At 41.4% G+C, this 23174-nt stretch overlaps 1 pseudogene; it reads right to left on the reverse strand.

The window, feature by feature from the left end:
• Positions 1–131: 131 nt before the first annotated feature.
• The window catches only part of LOC127428584 (phosphorylase b kinase regulatory subunit alpha, skeletal muscle isoform-like), a 31386-nt pseudogene continuing 8343 nt past the window's right edge, over positions 132–23174 (reverse strand).

Genomic DNA, 23174 nt, shown 5'->3' on the forward strand with positions numbered 1-23174 from the left:
TTATATGATTTATTATATATCTGAAAAATATTGTGTTAACTAAATCTTGATTACAATCTTACAACAAAGCACTTTTCAACAAAAACTTTAAGGTGCACTCATTTTCCTCATTAAAAAAGTTGAACACCTAAAGACATAAATTGTAATTTTGCAATATATATAGGAAATCATGACCACTCACATTAAAATGAAGACTCCAGTCCTAACACTGACATTATAAAAGCCGCTTTATTCTACATGGAGAGGGTCCGCACATGGGGGCTGCCATCATTAATCACATGACCAGCCGAATACTACTCGCTTAATCTCAGTAACTGTATTTGACAACTTCATTCACTGATTAAAGTAATCATGGCTGACTGTGAATACTTAATTTCTACAATGGCATCTGAAACTGAAAACTGACTGATTTTAAATGATGCTGCATCCAAGTCGTTAGGTGTCAGTGTAAGTCCAAGATGATGCAAAGACAAAAGTTACTGAGTGCACCTTTAAAAAAGCTTTCTAAAATTGCACTATTCGCAATCAGTCAGTACTAATGAATTTATTCCGCAAGTAAAACAGGCGAGCCATATTCATATGATCAGGGTGGTCATATGATCTCAACGTGGGCGGTGGTCATGACTGTGCACCCAGCACCATTTGTAGAATAAAGCAGCTTTTTCTCTAAGACTGATATGACAATTCTAGTATTTTGTAGTAATTCTACTAAAAAAATACAATTCTATGATCATTATTTATTTTTGTCAAAAAGATTAGCACTGAGTGCACCTAGATTTGACTGTAAATTTAAGATTAAACTATCCAATCTTGAGGTTGAAAGAGACTGTATATTGCTAAAGGGGCAGTAAGTAATTTTTTTACTTACTGCTGCATGCAGAGCTCCAAAAAGGGATGGGAGCTCCAAACTGCCAGCAAAGATATAGGGAGCTCCTAACCTAACCCTTTCCCTAACCTTAACTGTGTGTGGATGTGACGCCCCCTTTGGAGTTGGGGCAACCACCTTTTGGAGTAACCCCGCCCTCTTGTGGATATTCCGTCCCCATTTGGATATCTCCGGACTGCAGCTATACCTACTTGGCCTTTACGGCAGTCATCTTGAGAAGGATGTAGCTGCCGGCAGAGCTCCAAGAAGGTGCGGGAGCTCCAAACTGCCAGCAAAGGTATATGGAGCCCTTAACCAAGTGGAAGTGACGCCCCCTTTTGGAGTGACCGCAAACCACTTTTGGAGTATCCACGCCCCTCCTGGAGTTGCCACGCCCTCTTTTTGAGATCCTGCCCCCATTTAGAGATCTCCAGCCTGCAGCAATACCGTGGTCATCTAGAAATTATACTAACAACTATAGTAACATCTAGTTCAATAGTAGTAGTTCTCAGTTACCGATGTCATTGTAGCAGTGCACTACTGGCAGTAGACTATAATTAATTAATTCTATATAAGCAAATAAAATAAAATAATGCAAGTTGTATTCAGCTGGTCATGTGATCTCAACATGGTAGTCCCCGTTATGCAACCTATCTCCATGTAAAATAAAACAGAGCTTTTATTGTGTGAGTGCACCTTCATGTCTGTTAGTTATCAAAACATCAGTAACCCCTCATTATCTTAGGTGCAGAGCCTCACTGAAGAGCGCAAGCTCCACTGGGAAGAAAGTCCTCAACATATGTAGCCACTGCTTTAGAAAGGTAGGTCATGCTTCTGAAATGACCACTAGGGGTGCTGTCATAGAGAAGCCTGTAGATGCCAGTTACAGATCTCTCTCTAGGAGACCCTCATCAGCTCCCAGTTCTTTCAGTAGAAAAAGAGGAAACATCAGCCTTTACCAGTCATTACCCTAGATCTTCATGTGCCAGCAGATTGTGCTTCATATGAATGTTAAATTCTGTAAATAACAAGGACAGTTGAGCCTGCATGTAGTTGACCTGATCTTTGTAGAACTTTGTAGGCAATTTGGACTATCGTCTCCATCTGAATGACACCACCCACACTCTGGATGTCCACCTCAGCCAGCATGGTCAGTACCAGGATGGCTTCCACCAACAACTGCCTGTATTCAGGCTGAGGAACGCAGTTCAGCACTGTTTCCACATGCACTGCTAACTTTATTTCACCTGGAGTCATCTGGAAAGGGCATTAGCTTGTTATCATGTAAATTCAAGACTAAGTAACTAATTAAATAACTAACTAACTAACAAAAATTTGGGCCACATGTAGACAATAACATAACACTCTAAGAAATATTTTAATTGTTTACCTCTCTTGTGGTTGAGGATAGAAGTACAAAGCCCTCAATAGACAACCCGTGACACTGTTGAAGGACAAGAACAGGTTGGTCAATGAACTAAAAATGATCATTCTGTTATAATTTACTCACGCTCTTGTTTTTAAAACCTGTATGACTGTCTTTTTTAGGCGGACCACAAAAGAAGACGTTGTAATGGATTCTCATGGTCCATCTTTTCAATACAATGGCAGTTGAAAGCGACCCACTTTATAGGGATAGTTCACCCAAAAATTTATATTTTCTAATATTTCTATTAAAATATTTCTAAAAATCTTCATTTGTGTTCTGCTGAAGAAAGAAAGTCATGCACATTTGGGATGGCATGTGGGTGAGTAAATGATTAGAGAATTTACATTTTTTTAGTGAACTATCCCTTTAAGGCTTAAAAATGACCTAAAAGTATCATAAAAGTAGTTCATGCAGCTTCTACATCATATTCAAAGTCTTCTGAAGGCATACAATAGGTTTTTAGGGAGAAATATTGATTTCCATTGAACATTTATGAGCTCTGTGAGAGAAGCTCATTTACAGTGGCACGTGTGAACAGCCAAGAACTTTCATTGTTTAGCGCTAAGATTTTCATTTAAAAATAACATAAAGGGGTCATGACATGCCTTTTTTTATAACTTTAATATGTTCCTTAAGGTTGACTTATGGTATTACTAGTGCTGTCAGTCAATTAAAATGTTTTAATCGCGATTAACCACATAATTTTTTGTAGTTAATTGCAATTAATCGCAGATTTTAAAAGTGCTGAAATTTTACTCTAAATATACTTCTTTTCCTGTCAAAATGCATTTATTTCATTTTTAGGAAAGAAAACAAAACATTATTGTGAGAAATAGGCCCCAGATGGAACAATGTGACCTTTTAATGCTGATGCTTGCTTATCTGCTTTGTATGTTTTCGGCACTGTCTTGAGCACAAAATGTACTTGACAAGAATGTACTTCTGCAAGCGAGAGGAAACAACCACATATATGGAGGATTGAGATAAGTTCGAGGTAATGGGTGTAACCAGCCTTGTTTGACAAGAACCATATAAACCCCTTGCTTGCTTTTAATAAATCAAAGAACTGCTTGTGACATTCTGTGTCCATGTATTTCTTCCCACCGGTGAATTCATCTCCTGATCGAAGAGTGACTGCGAGGAAGGCTGAATAAATATTGTAGCAATATTATTGCGTAGCCTACATTTAAAATTACATTTGGGGCTACAGTCAAAACATTCGGGGCTGAAGCCCCAGAAAAATTACCTGGCGACACCGATGGTGTGTAGTCCATGCCATGTCTTGGAAGTGATCGATTCAATTTTACGGCTATAACTATTCCTATTTCCATGGTAATAAACAACTTCTCTTCTGTAATTGGTGGATTTGTGTGTGTGTGTGTGTGTGTGTGTGTTAATTACATCTTAATTTACTGGATTATTTTAGACAGGGCCCAAAGTCTGAAACCAAACAGGCCAGAGTAATTATAGATGCCACTGATAGCAAAGGTGCAAGTCCATCGGCTAATGATGTTAACACAGAGCAAGTGTTGGTGCTGCTTCTCCTTTAAGACTTGACAGTAAATGGTCACTGTTCTGATTGGCTCTATGCTCTTGACTGACCTACTCTCTCTAGTTGCCATCTCACTGCAACTGGGCAGGGCTACAGAAGTGATTAAAGGTAAAGTAGGCATTGATGTGTTGCTGTGGAGGCAGTCAGATGCAAATGTATACCACAATGTGACATCACAATGAGGAGGAATGCTCTTTTTGCAGTGAGGAGGAAATTTTGAGTTCTGAATCTTATAGTATGTTTTTATAATAAAATGACCTCTTACAGTATATGTCAAAAGATCAAGGAAGATTTAATTCCTTATGTCATGACCCCTTTAAATTTTGTGCTGTTTCTCACCAAAACCTATCGTATGCCTTCAGTACATTAATTTGGCAGAAAGTAGAATGAAGAGAAATTGAAGAAGAGAGAATGAAGAGATTCAGTAGATGTGGAATATGATGTATGAGCTGCATGGACTACTTTTATGATACTTACATTTTGGAACAACATTAGGGTGAGTAAATAATGAGATGATTTTCATTTTTGGGTGAACTATTCCCTTTACAAGCCTAGTCTCTGCATTCACTATAATTTGGTTCCATCCACCTTCTGCAAAATCTTCCACACATTCTGATAGAAACCAACTGACCATTAGGGATGGGTAGATCAATCCTAAAGTATCGATACTTCAGATACTGATGTTGTATCAAAAATATCGATCCTCATACAAAAATATCGATTCTAAAAAAAATGGGTAAACTAGGGATATTATTATTTGGTTACCATGAACATGAACAATAATCATAAGCTTCAAAGTGAAATAAAAAGGATTAGGTTATATTAGCAAATACTTGTGCAGGATGGGAACTATTTCTACAAGGCTCGTTCAAACAAGAGGGATCAGTGCCTTGTAGAGGTAATGACAGAAAACGTCTCAGTTACGTACGTAACCTCGGTTCCCTGAGACGAATGGAACGAGACAGTTACGTAGTTACGCATATGGGGAGTGCCATCATACAAGACCTAGTTGAAAACTCTCTACAATAATGCCAATATTCTAATATTGGCTATGGTGTTTGTGCCCCGCCTGTTTTGGCGCGAAACTGTCCACTATAAAAACAGATGCACAAACACCATTTCCTCAGAATCTCTGACTGAGAACAAGGAGCGCATCGCTTGTACCTCAAGAACTCTGAGTCTTGTAGTGTGGCTAGCGTTCGCATTGTCTCGTTCCCTTCATCTCAGGGAACCGAGGTTACGTATGGAGACGTTCCCTTACGACTCAGTACACTTGACATTGCGTAGTTACGCATATGGGGAACAGAATCCCATCATGCCACACTACACGACATAACTTCCCAGAGAGGAAACATGGCGGCGCAGTCTTGTGGGACGGCGACTGACATGAGCATGCCGCAGTGAGTGATCCTCCTGATGGCCAGGAGGTGAGCACTCATAACGAATATATGAACTAGTCATATAGTATGAATAACTCCTTATGAACCCAGTCGGGAATGGAGTATATTTATAATGAAAGTGTTTGCAAATTTATGGTAAATTATAACAGCCTGATGTAGGCGGTTGTGCAAATGATGGGGAGCCCGTACTTAAAGGGAAGGGCATAAGTATATATATATTTGGCTAATGAATAGCAAGTGCTCTAAACAGAGAGGACTTGTGAAAAAGAGATGTTACGTCTAGGTTGTAAAACCTTGCGAATGTGTTTTGAGAGGACCGTCCTGCTGCAAAACATATGTCTTGTAAGGACACACCATTCATCCATGCCCATGAGGAGGCCATGCCTCTAGTTGAGTGTGCTTTAACACCAATTGGGCAAGTCTTAGCCTGCGACTCATAAGCCAGGGTAATGGCATCGACAATCCAGTGAGAGAGCCTTTGCTTGGAGACGGGCATTTCTTTTGTGCATCCTCTATAGCATATAAAGAGCTGATCAGACAGTTTAAACTGGCAAGTATGCTCAACATATGCATGCAGTGCCCATACAGGGCATAACAATGCAATGATTGTTCCTCATCCAAATTAAATGGCGGAGGGAAGAAGGCCTGAAGGTGAACCACCTGCGCTTTGATGGGCGTGGTTAGGACCTTGGGTACATAGCCATTCCTGGGTTTGACAGTGGCTCTTGAAAGTCCGGGGCCAAACTCCAGGCATGAATTGTTGACTGATAGTGAATGCAGGTCACAGACCCGTTTTACTGAGGCCAGAGCCAGCAGTAGTGCGGTCTTAACGGAGAGTATGCGCAGTTCTACAGAGTCCAAAGGCTCGAAGGGGGGCCCTGCGAGAGTTTTTAGGACTAAAGTTAAGCCCTAAGTCGGGACTGTAGCCGGCCGAGGTGGGTTTAATCATCTTGCTCCTTTAAGGAACTTTATGATTAAATCATGCTTGCCTATAGAGGTGTCGGCTTCATGTGCATGATACGCAGATATAGTTGCCACATACACTTTGAGCGTTAACAGGGTGAGTCCTGCGTCTAATAGCTCCTGAAGAAATATTAGAATTTCATGTATGGGGCAGTTTACTGGGTTCTTGCCATGTAAGAGACACCAATCAGTGAACAACTTCCATTTTAGTGCATATAGAGGCGTCTCATGGACTGTGCTCTAGCCTGTAAAATGGTGTTCATGACTGAACGCGTCAGTTCTGGCATGTGTAGTATGCCCCGCTCAGGGGCCACACATACAGGTTCCACAGCTGGGGCTGGGGATGCCAGATTGTGCCTGGCACCTGTGGGGAGATCCCTCCTCAGCGGTATTTCCCATGGTGGGCAAGCTGTACAGCATCTCCATCATTTCCGGAAACCATGGCTGGTTGGGCCATTTCGGCGCAACTAATTGAACCGTTTCCTTGTCCTCTTGGACTTTGCATATGACAGAGTGAATAAGGCATACTGGGGGAAACGTATATTTGCATTTTGCCAGCCATTTGTGTGCCATTGCATCTGTTCAGGGCTTGGGACTTCGAATAACAGAGGGGACAGTGGGCATTCTCCACTGAGGCAAATAGATCGATTTCTGCTTTGTCGAATATTTCCCAAATCCTCAGCACAGTTTGAGGATGAAGTCTCCATTCGCCCGGTATCTCAACAGTGGCGGTGAATGAATTCCGCCTTGGCTGTTTATATATGCCACAACTGTCATGCTGTCTGAGCAAACCAGGACATGACAGCTCGCTATTTCTGACTGAAAGCCTTTAAGTCTAGAATTACAGCAGATAGCTCTAAGCGGTTGATGTGCCACGCCCTCCTCGCACCTGTCCAGGTGCCAAAAGTCGGGCGTCCATCGCACACTGCCCCCCAACCTGTCTTGGAAGCATCCATGGTCACCACTTTCCGCCTGACAACATGGGACTTCGAGTACCAGAGGGGACAGTGGATATTCTCCACTGAAGCAAATAGATCGATTTATGCTTTGCCATATATTTCCCAAATCCTCAATAAAGTTTGAGAGTGAAGTCTCCTGAATTCCGCCTTGGCGGTTTATATATGCCACAACTGTCATTTTGTTTGAGCGAACCAGGACATGACAGTTTGATATTTCTGATTGAAAAGCCTTTAAGGCTAGAAATACAACCGATTGCTTTAGGCGCTGCGTGACAACTTCCCCAGCGCGACACCTCGCTAGTAAAACGCGGGAGCTGTCCGTGGTGCTAAAGCAGCTATACAGCGGCGGGATATAGTGATGCGCATGCGCCCTTGGCGCCAAGCACGTCGTGGCACATGGCGCTTCAGCCAACACTGAAGAGGTCTGATGTGTAAGAGACCTAATGGAATGACGGTAGATGCCGCCGACATAAATCCCAATGCTTTCTGAAACAGTTTCAGTGGAGGTGTTCTCCCCAGTTTGAACTGAGACACTATAGAATGGCTGAAGCAGTAAGTATCTGTGCTGGCATAACAAAGCCTCTGATTGCGCCAGTAACAGCCAATCATCAAGGTAGTTCAAGATGCGTACGCCGCTCAGTCTCAGAGGGGCGAGAACCGCATCAATGTGCTTTATGAATGTGCGAGGAGCCAGAGACAGTCCGAAGGGCAGGACTTTGGATTGATACGCTGTTCCCTCGAATGCGAATCTCAAAAAAATCCTGTGGTGTCGTACAATTTTGATATGAAAGTACGCATCCTTCAGATCTATCGACGCAAACCAGTCGTGTGGGCTTACATGCGATAAGATCCGTTTCTGAGTAATAATTTTGAATGGGCGCTTTATGAGTGCGTGATTTAAATGTCTCAGATCCAGGATTGGCTGAAGCCCGCCGTCTTTCTTTGGAACAAGAAAATAACAGCTGTAAAACCCTTTTTGTGCTTGACAGTTTGGCACAATCTCTATCGCGTTTTTCACGATGAGACTGTGTATTTCGGCTCGTAACACTGGCGCGTCTTCGGACGAGACCGTGGAAGACAGAACGCCATTGAAACAGGGTGGCCGGTGTGCAAAATTGGATCGTATAACCATGTTCGATCGTTTTTGCATCCATTCTGAAATACCCGTTAGGGCTCGCCACGCATCCGCGTAACGGGACAGAGGGCAATTTGGTTTGCTCACTGTATGATATGATGCGACGCTCACTATAGGAGAGCGGTTGCGCATAATGTGTGTGCTTTAAAGAGGAAAAACGGGCTCTTTATTGAGAATGTGTGAGCATTTCATGTATTTGTAACGAATGCTGTATTCTTTTTTGCACTTATTGCATTTTTTATTGCATTTATTTGAGTGCAAGACACAGAGACAACATTTTGAACAATATTGTGAACAACAATATTCCTTTCCTGACAAACAATAGTGGGGAGATGGGGAAAAGTGTTTTGTGTCTCCAATCGAGCCTTTTTTGGAGCAGACCCGGAGGGAACCACGGGCTCTGCTTTCCACTTCAAAGGGTTGTGCCCTTCAGGAGTGTTTTTGCTGCGCGTGCTAATACGCAGGGGCCGGTGAGGCAGCAAGTATGGGGCGTTTAGTCGGGCGCTGGCTCGAAACAGAGCGAGGGCGAACCAGCTGTGATATACTCTGTTTGGGAATAAAGTATCTTAGAGCCTGTGACTGCTGCTGAATCGCGACGTAACGCTAAGCAAACTTATTCACAGAGCTGCCAAAGAGGTCGGCTGGAGACACTGGAGCATCCAAAAGAGTGGCTTTTTCCTTATCACTCATTTCTGTGAGAGTCAGCCATATACGTAGATCCAGAACTGCCAGGTTAACCATGGACTTGCCGATGGCCTGCGCAGTGACTTTTGTGGTATGCAGCGCTAAATCTGTAGTGGTGCGGAGCTCTTTGAATGTCTTTGGATCGAAGCCGTGCTCGTCCATTTGCCTGAGGAGCTTGGCTTGAAATTCCTGGCGCACCGCCATTGTGTGGAGTGCTGATCCAGCTTGTTTTGCTGCTGAGTAAGCTTTTCCCGCCAGTGCGGACGTTTGTCGACACGGTTTGGAAGGATGTATGGGGCATGATTTCCATGCCCTGTTACTCGCTGGGCAGAGGTGTGCCGCTTTAATAACTGTTTTCTTCCCCGTGATTCACATTAAAGAGGATGGCTCGCACGCCGTATAAGGTCGCGCGCCAGGACTTGGATAGTTTGTTATGAACTTCGGGGATGAAAGGGGCAGATTTGCGGGATGCTGCCATTTGACGGCGTCCGGACTGCTGGAACCATTCATCGAGGTGAGACTGTTCAGGTTCCTCTGGGGGAGACCACTCAAGGTGAAGCTCTTCGACCGCCCTTGTAAGGATGTGGAGCATCTCCCTGTCAGTAGCGCGTGCACGTTCCTCGCTCTCACTGGGGGGAGGGGCGGCAGCCTCATCCACTGACCATTTGCCTGATGCAGCGAGAGACATAATGACATCGTCATTATTATCCCCAGCGTCAGAATTGCTGCACGAGACGAGGCCACCCGCTCTTTCAGAAAGCCGGAGCTTGTCTCTCACATAGCGTATCGGAAAACATGCGCTTCGGAGAGATTGAGGGGTTCGCGGGGCATGTGCCGCCACAAGGACCACCTCAAATTCATCCTGCTCGACCTCGTGGCCCTGCCGTGCCTCTTCGTGTGAATCCTCGGGTATCACAGAAGAGGCGGGTGGGAGGGCTTGTGAGGCTGAATCATCCCTCAGAACGAGGATGATTCACGAGTGAAACGTCTTGAGACTCATGCCCTCACACTGAGGACAGTCTGTCTCCATGAGAGCTGACTCTGCGAGACAGCAAACGCAGCTCTCGGCAGGATGCGCCTCTCGCACAAGGAACACTTATGGAACAATGTCTTTAAAAAGACGCGAACACGTAAGTGACTCTTTTAGATACTGTATATAAATATATAAATTAATATATATTTATATTACACAGTATACAATACACATTGTACAATTGCTTTGTACGTATACACAAACACTGCCGAAGTGCTGCGGGGAATCAGGATGCTGAGGCCCATTCACCAGCGAAGCATCAGTTGGTGAGGTGGTGTGAAACGGACTCAAGATGGCGCCGAGTATGGCTGCTGTGTTGTGAGCTCCGAAACAACATTGTAGTTTTTTGTTTGTTTTGTTTACAGTTCTTATGTTTTTTGTCTTGGATGTTGTCTGCCTTATTGTCTACGACAGACAAACACTTTTGGACAATGGTTCTGCAAATTCCTCAATGCCGACCCGCTGTTTACAAACACACCAGTGGAGCCCTTTGTCTGGGCTGCCCAGCCGCGAAAATATACATTCTATCAAGTCTTTCTGCTCTCCTGATCTGGAATTTCTCATGCTTCTGTGTTGACCATTCTGGTTACCGAGGGAATTCACAGCAGTCATTATCACAGCTGTGTACATCCCCCCACAAGCCGACACAGACCGGGAACTCAAGGAACTGTATGGGATTATAAGTGAGCAGGAAACCATGCACCCTGAGGCTGCATTCATTGTGACCGGGGACTTTAACAAAGCCAATTTTAAATCAGTTGCACCAAAATACCACCAACACATCAGTTTTAACACACGAGGGGACCAGGTTTTGGACCATTGCTACTCTCCCTTCTGGGATGGCTACAAATCCCTCCCCCACCCACCATTTGGCAAATCAGACCACTCTTCCATTCTGCTTCTGCCCACTTACAGGCAAAAACTGAAACAGGAAGCACCCACCCTCAGAATGATCCAGTGTTGGTCGGACCAATCAGACTCTATGCTACAAGACTGTTTTGATCACGTGGACTGGGAGATGTTCTGGTCCGCCTCTGATGACGACATCGAGGTTTACGCTGATAGCGTAACATGTTTCATCAGAAAGTGCGTAGAGGATGTTGTTCCGACCAAAACAATACGGATCTATCCGAACCAGAAACCTTGGATTAATAGCGATGTTCGCACAGCACTTAATGCGTGGACCTTCGCTTTTAATTCCGGGAATGCGGAGGAACATAAACAAGCCAGTTATGCCCTCCGAAAAACTATCAGAGCAGCAAAACGGCAGTACAGGAACAAGATTGAAGGACAGTTTAACACCACCAACTCTAGAAGCATGTGGCAGGGAATTAATATCATCACAGACTTTAAAGGGAATAAAAACTCCGCCGTGAACACCGCTGCCTCTCTCCCGGATGAGCTAAATAATTTTTATGCTCGATTCGAGGAAAATACCGCCCTCGCAGAGAGAGCTCTCGTGGCCGAAGCTACAGAGGTTAGTTCACTCTCCGTCTCTGTAGCGGATGTAACCTGATCCTTCCGACGGGTGAATATCCGTAAAACCGCGGGTCCAGACGGCATTCCGGGCCGCGTCATCAGAGCGTGCGCGAACCAACTGGCTGGTGTTTTTATGGACATTTTCAACCTTTCCCTCTCTTTGTCTGTAGTCCCCACATGCTTTAAAATGTCCACCATTGTGCCTGTACCAAAGCAATCCAAAATCACTTGCTTAAATGACTGGCGTCCTGTTGCTATGACCCCCATCATCAGCAAAAGCTTTGAGAGACTAATCAGAGATTACATCTGCTCTGTGCTGCCTCCATCACTGGACCCATTGCAGTTTTCTTACCGCAACAACCGCTCCACTGATGATGCCATTGCATCTACAATACACACTGCTCTCTCCCACCTGAAAAAAAGGAACACTTATGTGAGAATGCTCTTTGTAGACTACAGCTCAGCATTCAACACCATAGTGCCCTCCAAGCTTGATGAGAAACTCCAGGCTCTGGGCTTAAACAGCTCGCTGTGCAGCTGGATCCTGGACTTCCTGTCAAGCAGACGCCAGGTGTTTAGAATGGGCAGCAACATCTCCTCATCACTGACCCTCAACACTGGAGCCCCGCAGGGCTGTGTTCTCAGCCCACTGTACACACATGACTGTTTGGCAGCTCCAATGCCATCATTAAGTTTGCTGATGATACGATGGTGGTAGGTCTGATCACTGACAATGATGAAACAGCCTACAGAGAGGAGGTGCACACTCTGACACGCTGGTGTCAGGAGCACAACCTCTCCCTCAACGTCAGTAAGATAAAGGAGCTTGTGGTGGACTTCAGGAGAAGAGAAAGAGAACACAGCACCATCACCATCAATACAGCACCAGTGGAGAGAGTCAGCAGCTTCAAGTTCCTGGGTGTCCACATCACTGAGGAACTCATATGGTCCGTCCACACTGAGGCCGTTGTGAAGAAGGCTCATCAGCGCCTCTTCTTCCTGAGACGGCTGAGGAAGTTTGGAATGAACTGCCACATCCTCACACAGTTCTACACCAGCACTGTAGAGAGCATCCTGACTGGCTGCATCTCTGCCTAGTACGGCAATAGCACCGCCCACAACCGCAAAGCCCTGCAAAGGGTGGTGCGAACTGCCAGACACATCATCGGAGGTGAGCTTCCCTCTCTCCAGGACATATACACCAGGCGGTGTGTGAAAAAAGCTCGGAGGATCATCAGAGACTCCAGCTACCCGAGCCATGGGCTGCTCTCACTGCTACCATCAGGCAGGCAGTATCGCAGCATCAGGACCCACACCAGCCGACTTCATGACAACTTCTTCCCCCAAGCAATCAGACTTTTGAACTCTTGATCTCTCACGATCAATATACATCAGCACTGCACTTTATTAATCTTATTATCTCACACTGGACTGTCATAAATTATATTCTCTTAACAACACACTGTCAACTGACTATCAGCCGACAGCCTGAATATCAATACAGTACAATTCAACCTACTTTACATTTTATATATACTATATATACTTTTTTTTTATTGTATAATGTGTATTCTATTTTGTGTGTATTGTATAATGTACATTGTATGTTATTATTTGTATATTGTGTTGTGTGTAATTATGTGTATATTAGATTTTAAATTGTGTTGTGTAAATTTGATGTTTATTGTAAATTGGTATATGTCTCGACTGCTATGTTGCTCGGAACTGCACCCAAGAATTTCACACACTATTGCACTTGTGTATATGGTTGTGTGACAATAAAAGTAATTTGATTTGATTTGTTGTTCACCGGAACACTGCAGGGGAGCGGAAAGTTTTCCTGCGAAGATTCCGCCCGCTGACTCGTGTATATTGACGGCGAAGGTAGAGGGCTTCTAGACAAGAGATGATCGCTGTCTTGAAGAAATACTGAGGAAATGGTGTTTGTGCACCTGTTTTTATAGCGGACAGTTTCGCGGTAAAACAGGTGGGGCTCAAACACAATAGCCAATATTAGAATATTGCCGTTATTGTAGAGAGGTTTCAACTAGGTTGTGGATGAAGGCACTCCCCATATGCATTACTACGCAATGTCAAGTGTACTGAGTCATAAGGGAATCAGAGAAACAGCTTCTGGAGTAAATTCACACTAAAATAACAACATATCTAAAGGTGACGAGGTGATGAGTTTGTGTGTAATTGTTGTTAATAAGTAATTCAAAAAAATGGTTAAGTCTTAAGAATCAAACCGAGCTGTCCGTTTAAAAAAAAAAAATTAAAACCAGATGAAATTCCAAGTATAAACACTAGATGGCTGCAGAGAGCTACTTATTCATCCCTGGTTGAAGATGAATTCATTTCTAGATTTTGTTTGAGGTTATTTTTGTTGGTTTTTGCATTCCTGAAATGACTAGGTTGTAACAAGATGAGTGTGTGTGTGGGCGGGTTTGTGTGGTTTATGGGGACATTTTTTAGGTTACAAACTGGTAATTACAAGGGTATTATGCTATAAATGTGGTTTATGAGGACATTTCTAGTGTCCCCATAATTCAAATCGCTTAAACATTCTAAACAATATTTTTTTGAAAATGTAAAAATGCAGAAAGTTTTTTGTGAGGGTTAGGTTTAGGGTTAGGGTCAGGGGATAGAATCTATAGTTCGTACAGTATAAAAATCAGTCTGTGGAGAGTCTTCACAACGATAGCCACACCAACATATGTGTGTGTGTGTGTGTGTGTGTTTGTTCAGCATTGTAGATGTGTAATGGTCTCACCAATTAATTTTGATGTGTGTGCTCTGCATTGTGGCTGATTTATTATTATTTATTTTTTTAACAATTTGTTTTCTGTTTTATAGTCTGACCAGTTCAGTTTTGTGTGTGTGTGTGTGTGTGTGTGTGTGTGCTTTTGCTCTCTTGATGTTTGGTTGTCTCACCCCTTCATGTCTGTGTGTTTTGTCTGCATTGTGGCTGTTTTATATATATATAATAAATAATGAAAAGAAATCTGTGATTTTTAATGTGTCACATTTATTTCCTATGGCTGTCACTTTTGACCAGGAACAGTACAACTGTAACTTTTTTTTTCTACCACTTTATTTGTGTATGTTCAGATATCAAATGGACAAAAAGTCACCAAGCCTTGTACCTGTCAGATAAAGGAAGCCAGTTTTATTGAAGAAACAAATTTGATTTCAGTCAAAAATGACCGAACAGTGCATGAGGGTTAAAGGGGTAGTTAACCCAAAAATGAAAATTCTATAATTATTTTCTCACCCTCCTCTTGATCCAAAACCCTTTCCTTCTTTCTTCCGTGGATCACAAAAGAATACTCCTTTTGTGTTCCATGGAAGAACATGAGCCATAAGAGTTTAGAACAACATAAGGATGAGTAAATAATTACAACATTTTAGGTGAATTATCCTGTTAAGAATGAATACTTACCACTTTTTTTAACTCCAAACTCTTTGCCACTGAGAATATGAAGCAGCAGATTTTTAAGCTGAGATGGGCTTATGTTCATCAAAATCTCTGTAGCCTGCTCACCTACGACCAAATATAACTGACTTCATCCTCTTGCTCCCAATCAGAGTACTATATAATATCAAACTAATGCAACAATATACATGCTCTACCTTTACATTTGTGATAGCTTATGAAAAATATTTACTGCATGGTAAATAAATAAGTTTAAATTTTATTTAAGGTGACCATGACCTGAAGAATGAGGCCAATACGGAGGCGAAACATTTCACAGAATAGTTTTGTCTGGGTACGAATGCTCATGCTCAGGAACACCATTATCTCCTGCCAAATGCATATGAGTATTAGTGGAAATCAGTGAATAAAACTGAAGAAGATTTAAATGTAGACAAAATAATAAAAAGCAGACAGTATGGGAGAAACAGATCGATTATCTGGAATCATCTGAGAGGGAATTAGCTGCTTATCCGCTAGCGACCAAGGTGGATTTGGAGCGCGTCTGGGAGAAGCTAGAGGATATGGAGAATCGTAACCGGCGGAATAACGTCTGAATTGTTGGTATTCCTGAGGGAGCAGAGTGTCAGAATATGGTGAAATTCCTGGACGGGCTCTTTCCAAATCTGCTTGACATAACAGGCCATAAGCTGGAAATCAAGCAAACTCAGGGTCCAAGCTCGTAGATCCGCTGAGGGAGACAGGCCCCGATCAATTCTGGCCAAATTTCTGTGATCATCCAATAAAGATCTCATGTTACACGAGACGAGGAGTAAAGGAAGTCTTTCCTGGAAGAACCACAGAATTTTCTTGTTCCCAGACTTTGCGAATTCGTGATAGATTCAAGGAATGCAAGAAACTCTTATATCAACGGAAGGTCGCTTTTGCACTGATGTTCCCGACCAAATCGAGAATAGATACTAAGAATGGCCGTAAAGTATTTACATGTCCCCAGCAAGCAATGCCCTTCACAAAGTCAATGGACTAAGTTATTTTGTGGTTCTCATGCTGCAGCCAATGAACCAACTCCACTGAACATCCACTTGATCGTCTGAGGAAGCTGAGCGCCTCTTTTTAATTTTTTTTTAATTTATTTTCTTTTTTTGTTTATTTTTTTTTTGTGTGCTGGTTCCGCTAGAGGCTGGAGTTTGTTTTGTGGAAGAACACACCTTCGGGAAAGTTATGTGGATGAATCTACACGTTCTTTGTGTTTATTCCACCTATTGGCTGGAGTTTGTTTTAGAGATTATCTTCTGTTATGTAATTCTGTTTTACAACATTTTTAAAGAAACACCGGACTTGAGCAATTCGATGGTAAATTTGTCACTCGGGCTCTCGTAGGCGAGTTTAGAGGGATGGACGTCGGTTTGCGGTGTCGTGTGTGTGGGGTGAATGCACATGTTTTTATTTTTTCTGTTTGTTTGGTTTGGGGTTTGATTGTTGCAATAATGTAGTCTTTATAATTTTATTTTTGACACACAATCTATTTTTTTCTAATATATCAAAATGTTAATATGAGTGGATTGTCTCTCTCCACATGGAATGTGAATGAGTTGGAGCACCCCATAAAAAGAAGGAAAGTTATTTCTCTTCTTAAACGTAAGAAATATGATATAGTGTTTCTTCAAGAAACGCATCCTTCCCCGCAGGAAGCTGATACATTTGGGAAGATATGGGGTGGACATGTTTTCTTTAGTGCTGGCTCAAGTAAGAGCAGGGGAGTCATTACACTGATAAGTAAGCATCTACAATTCAAATGTCTTAAACAGATTAAAGATAAATTAGGAAGAGTCATTATTGCTTTAGCTTTCAAGGAGGAGTCATGTAGAATGCTGGGGTTTTGGGATTTGTTTGATAGGAAATGGGGCAGTAATTTAGCGTTTTTGGGGGACTCTCAGGGTGGGGCTGTGGAGAGAGATGTATAGTTTTAATTATGTATGATCATTATATTTTCTTTTGTGTGTGTGTGTGTGTGTGTGTATTCTTATATGTGACCACAGGGGTATTCATTGGGGGTCGGCTGGGGTTGGTGATTGGGGAGGGGTAATAGTGGGGGTTAAATGTTGATTCAATGTATATATGTTGTGTTTTAAAAATGTAATTGAAAAAAAAAAAGCAGACAGTATGAATGCAACCTCAGTGAGAATAGCGATGGTGAGGTTGTTTTCACTAGCTTCATCAATGAGCCTTGCCGGTTTATCTGGGGGCACAGGGCTATAAGGAGACAAATACTGAAGTATGTAATGTGTGAATATTAGTGCATGCAGTGTGTGTGTTCAGGTGCTTGGAATAGTTTTCTCTCGTGGTTCAGGAGGAACCAGTATTTAGTCTAGGGCAAACGCAGGCATACACTGTATTCTCACCTATCTTTCAAAGGATTTTGTGTATGCCTACCTAAAATTAGTTATGATACGTATGGCCGACAGAACAGCAAGGAGGCTTTTGACCCATAACTTTTAATTATACTGAGGTGACGCCACAGCACCGTTGAGTTAATTGTGATTATTATTTTTTTTAATAAGTGTTCAGAGATTCTCTCTAAACCCGCACGGAGCAGTGGGAGGCGGGACCACATCTGAAGGCATGGGCAAGATAGACATTTCGATAAATTCACAGTATGCCCACCTCATCAGTCACTACTACACCACTGGGAGGAAGGCCAACTAGTTAGATGTTTCTGATGACATAGAAAATCAGAGCAAGCCTGTTTAATATAATCAACAACACAACCCCGTAAATCAATCCCAGTGTGCATTATTTATAGTTGCATAAAAGTATAATGTATATTGATTAAATTCCTATTACATAGTAGACAATCTTATAATATATGTAACTAGACAGGTAAAGTTTGTGATGAGAAAATGTGATGTTGGCTTGACAAAGCCTGTCTGAAAGTTTAAACTAGTTTTAAATATTTGAAGTTTGGTGTTGTGTAATCAGGGGCGTAGATTCTTTAGATGCTTTACACTAAACATGGGTGTATTTACTGCATTGTATTTAATATATTTAACAAATTGCATTAATTGTAACATGTATATATTTAAAAATGTATAATATTTGTATACATCTGAAATGTGTAAATCTTAAAAATATTATAATAATAAAAAAATGAATGTAGATGCTTTTTTCACCCCTCACATGGCCTGATCTGTGTTTTGTTTTTGTATTTTATGATTTTTTTTTGCATTGAAGTACCAGCTTTACAGGTCAAGTACAGAGGTTGCACTACAAATATCAGATTAAGGGGTTGTAAAATCATGGTTTGTTTTATCCATCCTATTAATTTACCTTTCCCTAATAAGTAGTATATTTCAAAGTCAACATTTTTTTCGCAATTTATTTACGTTATTTATGATTCTGGTTGAGAGCAGAGCACGTCTGGTGACATTTTGCCTACACACATACAGTGCTCAGCTGTGCTCGCAGAAAGCAATCGGGTGGGCAAGAGAAAGAGAGAGTTTTTTTTTTTTTAAAAGACTGAACAATTAGGGTGCTTCTCAAACGGAAGGCCTTTAAACCCGTTCAGATATGAAAAAACAGAACCCTAGACTTACTAAAAACTATAGAACTTTTAAAGCTTTTCAAATTCATGTAATTGTCCTTTTATTAATTTTATTTATTTATTTATTTATGTGCTTTGTATCTTCTAATTTGTTGTATTGTCTAAACTACTTGCATTTTTTATTTTTCTACATATTGTCTTTTCTACATAGTGCAAATGTGAATAAAAACTTGAAGAGAGAAAGAAAAAAGTAAGCAGAGTCATGAAGGTTTCGCAACTCGTTTTCCACGCTTTTTTAAAATAATTTGGGACATGTGCAAAGGATTGTGGGTGATTGAAGGCCACAAAGGAGACACCTGATGCATCCTCCAAAATATGGCAAAGAAGGCTGCGAAACGAGGCTGCCTTCCAAGTGTCCTCACAATTGAGACGGCCTTTGACGGTGCTTGATGATGTGGCAGCTGAGATATCCAGCCTAACGAGGCTACAACCTTCCGATTGAGAAGCACCCTTAGTCTGCTGCTCTCTGATCGAATAATCACGTTGGGACACGTGAACATGAAAACTGGTGCAGAGTATCAAATACACAGAATGTATGAGAGTCCTAACTGCACGTCAACATGAAGAAAGCCAAATCCCGGACATTTATAGCCAATTTTGAAATCCCGGCCGGACACTTATTTCAGGTCCAAAAAAGAGGACATATCCGGGAAAAAGAGACCGTCTGGTCACCCTATGTTATGCAAAGAATACACATTTGTTACCCATTAGTGTTGCATGTATTAAAAAGTTAATCATAATTTATTATATACAGTTAAGACCAGAGTGAACATGTCTGAACATGTTGGGATGTCAGAGAGAGAAAATGGCTTTAAGAGTTAGGTTAATGTCCCAGGTGCAAAAGATGGCTGCATGGAGTTGAATTTAAGGTCAAGGACTTTGGAGGCGGTTGCAGTGGGGACTGCAAATATATGTATATATATATTTTTTATTATTATTATTGTTTTGGCCTTTGGCCACCCTGAAGCCACTGCTCAATTTTTTCTAGTCTTTTTCTAGTAAAATAAATTCAAAATTTCTCTATAACTCTGTGTTATCACTCTTTGGTCTGGTGGCTGGGGCGGGAATCCACCAAAAACCTAATATTGTGCCCTTAACCCTAGATGGGGTGTAATTGGAGTAAAGCACTAAAATCAGAAGAGTGGCAGTACTAGAACTCACTGCATCCAGCTCCTTGACTTTTTTGTGTAGCATTCCACACATCATCCGGATGAGGGCCCAGTGTTTCAGGTTTCCTGTCATTTCATACAAGTCACTCAGGAGCTGTCGCACTGTCCACCTTTTCCCATGTAGCCTGGTGTCCTAGTCATTTGGCAACACTTTAGAATAAGGTTTCATTTGTTAACATTAGTTAACAACATTAGTTAACATTTACTAACAATGAAAAATATTTGTATAGCATTTATTAATCTTGGTTAATGTTAATTTTAACATATAGTAATACATTTTTAATGAACAATTGATTTTTTTTATTAATAAATGCAGTAAAAAAATATGTATTGTTCATTGTTAGTTCATGATATCAAATGCATTAAAGGAATAGTTCACCCAAAAATGAATGAGTCGTGTGGATTATTTTGATCCACCCTAAATATGCATTTTTGACTGTCAAAAAATGGAGTACATTCACTTGCATTGTTTAGAGGAGGAGGCCTGAAATGAAATCCTAAAAGTCTTAAATTCTGTTTTGATGAAGAAAGAAACTCAGATACATCTTGGATGGCCTGAGGGTGAGTAAATTATCAGCAAATTTTCATTTTTGGGTGAACTATTCCTTTAACTAATGTTAACGAATGGAACCTTATTGTGAAGTGTTACCAATTAATTTAGAGATACTTCTCAATATCCACACATCATGTACAGCTCTATCTTAGGCATTAGATCTAGCAACACAATTTTTCTCAAAGACTTGTTTTGATTATCGAGCATTCAACACCTATATAGTTGCCTGTTATATAGCCTATTGAATGTACAGTTGTTTATACTATCAGTTGTACTGACTTGTCTTTGAACATTATGTAGAGAATGTCAGTCTGATCCTGCAAGTTCTGACTTTGTTTTAGCATCTGCATTAGGGCTAGTTAGTCCCACCATTGATGTCTCTGGTCAGGTTCATTGTTTGAGTGACTTGTGTTTCAGGCACCATATAAGTGATAAAGCATAACAGCTCATTGTGAGATGTAGATGCCTGCAATTGGGCTATCCACTTAAAATGGAAAAATTTAAAGGAAATCATGCATGTTTTTGTGGGGAGCAGAGACAATGGCATCATTATTCTATTTAATGCTTAAACATTCACAGAGAAAGCCAGTAATTTGACAGAGTTTGTGTTCTCTACCTTGCCTTTGTTATCCTGCAAATTAAGGTTTGGCTATGGAGAACAGAACAGTTTAGTAGGAAGGTACATGTGCATATCTGTGAAGAGGTCAAAACAAAAAGATGCATTCTGAGCATTTGCAATGACAAACAAGGCTCTGAATAGAGACATAATAACGCTATTCTGAACTCACTGGGAGTATATTGAGTTCTCTGGCTTTATGCACTAGAGACACCATCTCTCGGGTCTTTTGGGCAGCAGCCCTGAAGCAGTTCAGGCCTTCTTTAGTGGCACTAATGGTACTCTGCTGAGGAACTGTCAGTAACTGGTCCAGATACACAGCCAGGTCATCCACTTCTACACACACACACACACACACACACACACACACACACACACACACACACAATTAAATAAATGCCACAAAGGTTGAGTATCCTGTCACTCTTGAGAAGTAATTGAGTATTTCACCACTGACATGTGTCAATAAATATAAGCATTACAGCTGCCATTGCTCTGTCACAAACTGCCTCTCGGTAAGCCTCAATCTGCCCATGCAGGTAAGCATACTGTCTGACAGAGTCACTGCCAAGCACATGCCACACTTTTTGAAAATTCCAGTATAAGGCAACTGTTTAAATCTTTATCTGTCTTTACCAGTGCTGTGGAAGCATTTTTCAGTCGCTTAAAGGGATAGTTCAAGCAAAAATTTAAAATCTGTCATAATTTACTCACCCTCATGTTGTTCGAAACCTGTATAGGCTTAAAAAAGGAGTAGTCTCTGTGACTCATGCATAATATTACAAGTCTTCTGAAGGCACACGATACAATTTTGGTTAGAAACAACCCAAAACCGAAGTTATTTTCCAGTGAAAATCTTTGTGAAAACCGTTGTGCATTCAGGAGCACTAGGTTTCTTTTTAAATTTTTATTTTTGGGTTAACCATTCCAAAGGGAAGTGATACCATTTGCACAGCAAGGTACATGCAAGGTAAAATAGCTTCCAAACGAGGCAACAACATACAGTTAGATCCAGATGAATACCACTCAGGATTCCTCATGGTTTTAGTCTCTTTAGCAGAAAAGTTGATGGCTACCTGTGACATATTTCACTCACCACAGTCCATAAACATAAGATGGTCACAGCAGGAAGTGTCAAGAAAAGACTTAACCCTTGAAATGTAAAGTTTATTTGTTTATATAATGCTTAACGTACATTAAAAAATATACTGCATAATGAGGGACGAATTCACTCAACAATTGTGGAGCAATTCTGTACTGTTCCAGTAAAGTTAGCGAGATCATGGTCTGCAGCATTCACCACAACATAACACTCGAAACCAACTTGCAAGATCAGGAATGGCACTGTCCAAATTGCTTTCAGCACAGTTTTTTGGGCATGTTTGCACCGTAACCTGATTTACATAATTGTTTTAGTGAAAGGAAAGGTGCTAAAACAAAGCAAACAGCGTGTGCCAATAAACAACGTTATCAGCACAACATGATCTCTCGGAAATCACTGTTTTATTTCCAAAAATTATTCACCAAAATCTGGACCCAATGTGCCGAATTTGGTCAAGCCCATGTGTTCAACTGTAGTCCAACTTCGGTCACTGGGGGAGTTCAGAAAGTCGGAATGCCGAAAATTTGTTATGATTTTTAGTGAGATCAGTCAGATCAGCAGGCACAACATTTTACCATGCTCCTCCAAAGTAACCATCCTTTAGTTTTTTCAAGGTGGTTAAAAAAGCAGAATTAATATCTTTGTGACCAACAGCTGCAAAACAACAAAAATCAAATGAGACTCTCTCCAATTAGGAGAACTTCTGCTTTCTGCATATTTATGGCGTCTGAATATTTATGTTGAGGTCACTCACTGAGCATGCTGTGTGAAACAGGGAAGGTCACTGTAGGTCGGCTGGTCATCCTCCAGCGACAGCAGAGGTAGAAGAGGTCGATACATATCATCTTCACAATCATGTGATTGTCCAGGGCCAGATAGAACTCATGATGGTCTACAAACTGGACATTCAACCAAAACCAGCATAGTCAACATGCAAATATGGAAGCAAATAGGTACGAACGGCAAGTTAATATGTTTTTAACTGACATACTTGAGGTGTAAAGGTGAAGATGGTGTTGCGAATCAGACTATGTCTGGCACACATTCTTCAGTACCACTTTTTATGTTTCACTTATAAAGTGGTCATGACACACTCTTTTTTTTTATAATTTTATCATCTTCCCTGGGGTCCACTGATAATGTTATTAAAGTTGTTTTGTTGTTTTGCATAATTAAGTAGTATATGTTCATTTTCCAC

The sequence above is a fragment of the Myxocyprinus asiaticus genome, chromosome 38 (genome assembly GCF_019703515.2).
Source record: "Myxocyprinus asiaticus isolate MX2 ecotype Aquarium Trade chromosome 38, UBuf_Myxa_2, whole genome shotgun sequence".
Lineage (NCBI taxonomy): Eukaryota > Metazoa > Chordata > Actinopteri > Cypriniformes > Catostomidae > Myxocyprinus > Myxocyprinus asiaticus.